General features: G+C 48.9%; 1 pseudogene; it reads left to right on the forward strand.

Annotated features, from left to right (window-relative positions):
- Window positions 1–2,005: 2,005 nt before the first annotated feature.
- On the forward strand, window positions 2,006–7,424 carry LOC147001657 (uncharacterized; annotated as a pseudogene).
- Window positions 7,425–8,042: the final 618 nt, after the last annotated feature.

The raw sequence follows: 8,042 nt of genomic DNA on the forward strand, positions 1-8,042 counted from the left end.
TACTGCAGACCCCAAATATCAATAGTGAGAAATAGCTCAGAAATGCTGATCATGGCTCAGGCCACAAGTCCAAGGTTTCAACACAGAGACCAGGATGTGGGACAAGCAGGTGGGTGGGTTCCTTTTGCACGAAAGCGACCAAGGTGGCATAAACAATTGCAATGCACATTGTGTTGGTGAACTGTCATGTGTGTGCTCTTTAAGTTCCTTAAGAGTCAACTTTGGGAGTGAGGACACCATTCCTCCTCACAAACTCAAGTTACAGTTATGTCAAGAGTTCTTCAAAGCCCCTGTCCTGGGTCAGGTTGCCCTCCTTGCTCTGTAGTGGGGAGATTGAGGAGCAGACAGCATATAAGAGGGTTGAAAACATTGTGTCCTTGAGATCAGTCAGAAGATAGACTGTTTCCAAAAACTGTTACTATGGGTTATCTCGTGGAATGGAGATGCCTACAGTGGAGACTGAAGCTCATCCTTAGACGTAGAGCATAGAGCTCTCCGTTATCAATTCCAGCTGACCACTTTTCCTCAGTCAATTTCCGTTGGATGGTGTCAGCCTCCTATTTGATGGTATTTCTCTTTTTCTCAATCAGGCTCCGGGATGTTGTAAACGCTTGACTGACAATGCTTTGGTGTCTATCTGCTGTTCCTATCTATCTGCTACTTGCATTTGAAACCAAAAGCATAACAACTACAGATCTCTCTCTGGAGCATCTGAGACCTCAACTTAAAGAGGAGACCAGAGTTTCCTTGGGGTCAGTCCATGGACCTTTGGCTATAAGGTTCTGGGTGTGGTGAGGTAGGCATCATGATGGTGGGAGTATGGAGCAGGGCTGTTTCCTTATATCGTGGTGAATAAGAAGGAGGAAGGGACAAGGAAGACAAGGGAGGAGCCAAGGACAAGACACCCAGGGCAACCTCTACAGCTAAATCCTATTTTCCCAAATGATCATAGTTGCCCCAAAATAGTGTCACTGACTGGGGACCCAAACATTCATAATGTGAAGGATATCCTATGTTCAAGTTCTAACTGTGTCATCAGGGGTCAAGTCACATGAGCACCCCTAGGACCTTTGCTTTTAGCTATTGGGCTATCTGTGTCTCTTGAAGGACTTTGATGTGTGAGTCCAGAGGTTCTATTGCCCATGCCTCTGCCCTGCATCTCACCTCCCTTACTGGTTCATAGTCCAAGACACAGTTTCAGAACATAGTAAACAAATCTGGACATAGGTTAAATACATTTCCAGGTAAATACTGTTTTACATAGCAAAAAAGGATGTGTCTTTTCTAGAGGTTATAGATCAGTCTGTGTCAGAGGTTATAGATCGGTTCCCTGAACTCTGTCCCAGCCTTGGAGACAGCTGCTGGAGCAACAGCATCGGATGTCTACGTTCCAGCAGGGACTGTGTGGTTCTTTGAGAGCATTCTGGGCCTCAGATTTCTGACTATGATGGAGGCAAGGTCATTAGGGAGCTGTCTTCAGGGTGGCATCCTGGGTCTCAGTCTTTTTCTCTGGTGTTCCCTAGGTTCTTGTTGGAAGCCCTGGCTGTTTAAACTGGTGAGAATGGGTTCAGTTACTTGTCCCTCTACATTGACTGATGATGGACCTCTGTGGGAGGAGAAGAAGAGCAGCTGACTAGGGCTCTACCCTGAAGATGTCTGAAGCTCTGGGTGAAGGACTGGGGTTCCACTATTATCCCTGCATAGTAGGATGCAGGTACCCATGGTGCAATACAGGTACCCATAGGTTCCCATGGTGAGATCTAGGTACACATGATGGGTTTCAGGTACCCATGGTGAGCTCCAGATACCCATGGTGAGAATCAGGTTGATGAGATGCAAGTACCCATGGTGGGATGCAGGTACCCATGGTGTGATACAGGTAGCCATAGTAAGATGCAGGAACACATGGTGAGATGCAGGTACCCATGATGGGATGAAGGTATCCATAGTGGTATTTAGGTGCCCATAGTAGGATGTAGGTACCCATGGTGGGATGCAGATAACCATGGTGGAATGTGGAGCAGATGAGAAGATGGCAGTGGGAGAGCTGAGACTCTCCTCGGTGCTCGACTCTTTGCTTGGCATGTGAATACTGGTGACGGTGGCAGCCTCTTAGACTCAAGTGTGCACACTGGGACTTTTTACAGTTCTGGCCTTCTGTGCTCTGAAATAACCAAGGGTCAGTGTTGGGGATGCAGGCTGGGTTCTATAACCGCCCTCTTTAAATATCACCATGCAATTCGTTCCCACTTAGAGGGTGATTGATGGGAACTGACAACCTAATGGCTCTGAGCTTGCTATTTTATATAGCACACGGGGCAGACCGTGGGCTGGCAACCCAGGGGTCCCTTGGAGAAAGGAGACAGGGGCAACTGGCTCTTTTACCACTTAAATGTGGAGACGGTTCCCATGGTGGACAATTATTCACACCACAGATTCTAAAACAAGAGGTTCAAATTTGGGGTGTCCAGTGAAACCTACCTCTGGCTCTGTATAAAAAAGGAGTGACTCTCTATGGTGCCCCTGCAGGCTGATGTCTTTGGCTGTCACCTGAAAGAATGACATGAGAAAATGAAGCTCTGGATAAAGGTAGAAAGATCCTGCAGGAGGAATCGGGGACCTGGGCCTGCACTCTGCTCTGTTGACAACCTGTATGACTTACATAGTCCAGTCACCTCTCCACACCCATGACCGTTTTAAAGTCTGGAGTGTGAAGGTTTTGTTTTGTTTTGTTTTGTTTTGTTTTGTTTTGTTTTGTTTTGTTTTGTTTTGTTTTGTTTTGTTTTGTGAGACAGGGTTTCTCTGCACATCCAGAGCCTGTCCTAGAACTCAATCTGTAGACCAGTCTGGCCTTGACCTCAGATCTACCTGCCTCTGCCTCCTGAGGACTGGGATTACTGGCCTGCACCACCATCCCCCAGTGTGAGAGTGAGTTTTTAGTTTGGAAGATGTTTACTGTGCCCACTCTCTGTGGAGAAGTTGGATAGCCTAAGAAGACATCAACCTTCAAATTTTCAGAATCACCATCCGTATTGAGTGGGTATTGATTTTACACCATTGTGAGACCGAGAAACTGTAAGGGAAGGGTCCTAAAGTGAGGGGTCGCATGAGCATTAAGCTCTAATCATCGCAAGGCTAACTCCTGGTGACAGAAAGCAGACATGGGCATTGGCTGCCTGGGGCCAGCATCTGAGAAAAGATGACTGTACAGGGAGAGAAGCTGAGCCCTGCATCAGCCCCTGGTTTCCCCTTCTAGCTCACTTGGATTTTCCACTCCTCAGGATAAGCAAGATTCATGAGGATTGTGCCACCAGCCACACACAGCAAGTGAGCCCCCACCTTGGAGCACCCAAAGAGCTGTAACTGTAGGTAAGTCCTCCAGCCTCCCAGCACCAAGGGCACAGCTTTGGCTACTTCCCCCCACCCAGACCCTTCCATGCTTGTACAGCCATGTCTGTCAGACTGAGGACAGCCTACAAAATCACAACGTCCTTCAGAGCAAACACTCGGGCTCCAGGCTCAGAGGTGTCCCATCTCTTCCTGGAAATGACCTGGAGTCTTAGGTATCCCTCAGCTACGGAGAGGCGCACTCTGCTGTTCTCACCAACCTTGACTTCTGGAAGCTTGAGGCCACAGTCAAAGTCTGCCTCTGAGTCAGTTCCTCCTGCAAAGCTGACCTTGGGCCCCAAGGTACCGGGTGACACTGGGTTCTTCTCCTCTCTCCAGCCTGAGTGACCTTTAGGGAGGAGTGTTGCTACCATCATTCCTCATGACAAGGGTTTGATATTTGCTAGAAGGTCCTCTGTGCATGATGGGAAATAGAATTCTCAGAAGGGGAGGAGAGGAGCTGGCACAAAGGCGGGATGGGGAAGGGGGCCGTGATCTCTGGGGAAGAGGAGAGCTGAGATATGTGCTAGCACCAGAGCACAGAATAAGACTAGAGCAAGTGGATAGGATGGTCCACATACTGCTGGCTTCTTTCTAAAACCTCTGACCCATACCTGGAAGACAAAAGTGTCCCCAAAACCTAACCACAGCTTGTGGGGGCTTGGCTTCACCACCTTCCAGCCATTTCTTCTTCACTGCCTCTCTGCTGTTTCCAGGCCTTAGCCAATGCTGTGTTTTCCTTAGATGCCCTTCCTTCATTCTAGAAGCAGTGAGTTCTAATTTGAATTCTAGCCCAAACTCTAAAGCATTTTAGAGGCCCACCTGCACCGCTGGGCAGAATGACTTGTTCCCTCTTCTATGCTTCAGAGGACTCTGGCTTCCCCTTCTGCTGCAGCCTTCTGGTTTCTGACCATTTCCTTTCCCAAGAGCAGAGCCTGTGTCTGGTGAAGGCTCTGGTACACCTGGCACAGCTGGGCATTCAGGAAACACTGCTGAGGGGCTGGGTGTCCTTAATGTGTTTGGGGGCATCTGTGGATGCTGGCATGCTGGGTAGACAAACCCCATCTATGTAAGGGCAGCTGAACTCTAGCATTTAGGGCAGGACCCTGGGGCTTGGTTTGATCAACCAGGCTGGGCAGTCACAGAGGAGCAGCCTGGGAAGCAAGAACCCGCCCTACTGAGCCTGTGATATTTACCAGACTGACAGCTTCACAGCCAGAGCAGCCTGGAGACAGGCACTAGCTAGAGAAAGTGGGTCAGCTTGACTCTTCTTCAAGCACCAGGGAGAGCCCTGGGGTTTAGCCATGGCAGTGATGGAGACTGAGCCTGTCATTTGCAAGCCTCCAAATGAAAGGGATTAGTGACTGCTCCGATCTACTAATGTCCTGTGCAACATAGGGTGAGGAGAGCCAGTGGAGATTTTAAAATCACGTGCACATTTACATGTGTGTTTGTGTGGCATGCGCATGTGTAATATAAGGATGTCTAGATGTGTACGTGCATACATGTACACGTGTGCATTTTGTATGTGCATGAATGTGTGCTTCTGTATATGTACCTGTGCATCTGTAAGTACGCACATACGTGTGAATGAATGCCTGTGTGTTTGTTTGTGCCTCAGCATGTGTGTGCGCATGTATGTAGGCATGCTGAAAGAACACACACACCATTCATGCCCACATCATGTGTACAACGTATAAGGGGCAATCCACTACCATGCTGGACAGGCTCAGGAAAAGATGTGAGCCTCAGGGCAGAGAGGTTCAGCCTGAGTGCAGGATTCACCCCAACCCCTGCCTCCCTTAGCCTCCACTTCCTCATTTGGAAAGCAAGCTGTAGTAGTGTTTATCCTCACAGGCGAGGTGTCCAGGCTGAGGGGTCAGTGAGCAGCATGTTCTCATTTGAGTTCCAGCACCCACTCTAGAGGCTTTCCAGGCGCCTCCCTGGTCCTCCCCTCAGAATGACAGTGCACTTGCCATAGGCAGATCAGGCTCTGCCTGTGAATAGACTCCCAAGCCTCTCCTTGTGTGTGCAGCATTCAGATTCAGGTTCTCTCTACTCCCAGGTCTCAGGCTTCGGCTTCCAAAGGCAATGAGGAGCAGAAGATATTCATGTATACACAACTCTAGCAAGTTCTACGACCATGGGCACTTAGTTCCCCCAGTGATGCTCCTAGTCGGTTCTCCTTGCGTGGAGATCACGTGGAGCAGACAGAGCAAGAGGCACTGAGCACATACTGGGGAAAGCATAGGCATTGCAGGGCAGACTCACAGAAACCCCCAAGGGAGACTACCTACCCCAAAGGTGTCTCTTTTACTTCAACCTCACTGGCATCCCGAACCTCATCCTCATAGCTGCCATCTCCTCTCTGAATTATGGGGAAAGTCATGTTCAAACAAAGCTATGTGTTTCATTTAGAAATCGAGCCCGCCATGTGGTTCATACTAACCTCCTGCACAGAGGAAGCCAGCTTGCAATGAGGCCCTTTTCCTTGATGAGTCTTGTGGACAACAGAGATGATGTTCTTTGGGAGAACTGAATTGATGTTCTTTCTACTTATGATGACAGGATGTCTAGACAGCCTCTTTTTAAACTCCCCTTCTCCTCCAACAGTGAGAGGGCCATTCTTCCTGGCTCACAGAGGGCAGGGTCTCCAAACCTCTTCCTCATTCCCCATGGCTTCTCTTCAGAATCCTCTTCCAGCCACATGTGACAAAGTCCTGCCCCTTCCTAGTTTTGTCTCCTGCCATGCTCACTTCCTCCCCTTGTGTCTACACACACACACACACACACACACACACACACACACATATATGTGTATATATATGTGTATATATATATGTGTGTGTGTGTGTGTATATAAATGGTATAGATATATAACAATATATCATATGTATAATAATTTTATAATTTATACATATATAAATGCTTTATAAAATCAAATTTAAAAAGAAACAATTTTTGCTTACTATACCAGAGGTGTCAGTCCATGATCACATGACCATGGGGGCAGTACACAGGGATAACACCCTGTGGTAGGAAAGCTGCTCACTTCATGGCAGTTAGAAAGCAGACAGAAAAGGGACTGGAGAGGAGGCAGGCCCTTCGAGAGTGTGCCTCCAGTGGCATGTTTCTTCCAATCAGGCCTCACCTCCTGGTGGCTCATGCAGCTTTAGATGCATCCACTGAGGGAGAAGGAGCCATCCAACATTGTTTAGGTGTCACCAGGCCCTTCATGCATGAGCCTTGGCGGGTAAGCATCTGTGTTGAAACAATGCCAGGCTGGATGTAGGCTGTTCTTCAAAGACAGGTGTGGAGAAGGCTTATTTCTCATCCTATTGTGCTACTAGGAAGTGGTACAGTTTTCAAAATGTGGAATCTTATGGGAAGGATTTACACCACTGAGTGTGTGTATCACCCCCTGCCCATTTGCTTCCTATCCACTACGAGGTGAAAAGCTTCCTCTGCCACACTCTCACTGTGAAAACAGTAGCTAGAATGACCCCTTGCCTTTGCTAAACTGATTGTCTAGGGTCATTTGTTACAGTGACAAGCGACTGACAGTCATCCCAGGCTAAGCTCTGACTTTGCCCTCCAGGGGCTACAGTTGGCTACACCCTCCACCCCTCCTGGCCCTCTCTTTGGGTTGCCCCTGCCCATAGGGAACATCAGGGTATGCAGCAGATCCATCCCCAAATCCACCTGTGTGTATGCACTAGAGCCCTGTCAAAGCAGAAACAGAGCCCAAAAGATGATTTGGGTGCCAGTATAAACCTGATAATGTAGTGTTTTCCTTGCCCAGGGGCACCAAGCAGAGCCTGCTGCCTGGGTGGGCTCGATGTCTGCAGAAGACCCAGTTCTAACATCACAGACCGTACCTTCTACAAATGTCCTTTGGTGACAGGGGTAGGCAACCCTCTCCCCTCCCCAAAACCTCTTTTATAATGGAAACAGTCTCATTCATGAGGGTCTTCCCTGACAACCACAAAACCCTCTAAAGGCCCACCCCTCAATGGCATTGCACTGTGGGTTCGTGATTAAAATAAACTTAAGGGTAGAGTCACAAACCATAGTAGGTTTCTGCATGATTTTAGTTGGGATTTCTTTAGAACTCGACCTCCTTCTCTCCTATTCCCCTGAACTTTGACTCAGACAGAGGTAGAAAGAGGCTGACAAACAGGAAACTGAGACAGAGAGGGAGGGAGGGAAGGAGAGAGAGAGAGAGAGAGAGAGAGAGAGAGAGAGAGAGAGAGAGAGAGAGAGAGAGAGAGAGAGAGAGGGAGAGAGAGAGAGAGAGAGAGAGAGAGAGAGAGAGAGAGAGAGAGAGAGAGAGAGAGAGAGAGAGAGAGGAAGGAAGGAAGGAAGGAAGGAAGGAAGGAAGGAAGGAAGGAAGGAAGGAAGGAAGGAAGGAAGGAAGGAAAAGTGGGTGGATCTAGAGAGGAGAAGAGAGGCAGAGGAAGAAAGAGTAGAAAGAGGCAGTGATGGAGGCCGAGAGAGCAAGCCTGTGGTGAGAGGGGAGGGGAGGGCATGCTGCAGACTGCAGGCCTGGCCCAGGCAGTGCTGGAAGGCTGGCTGGCCCTGTACCGTCTGCCTCCGGCATGCAGCCCAGCTCACAGCGGTAGCAGTTGGACCAGGCACTTGGCTCTCTCTGCTGA

The sequence above is a fragment of the Mus caroli genome, unplaced genomic scaffold (genome assembly GCF_978045245.1).
Source record: "Mus caroli unplaced genomic scaffold, Mus_caroli_1 scaffold_12, whole genome shotgun sequence".
Classification (NCBI taxonomy): Eukaryota; Metazoa; Chordata; class Mammalia; order Rodentia; family Muridae; genus Mus; species Mus caroli.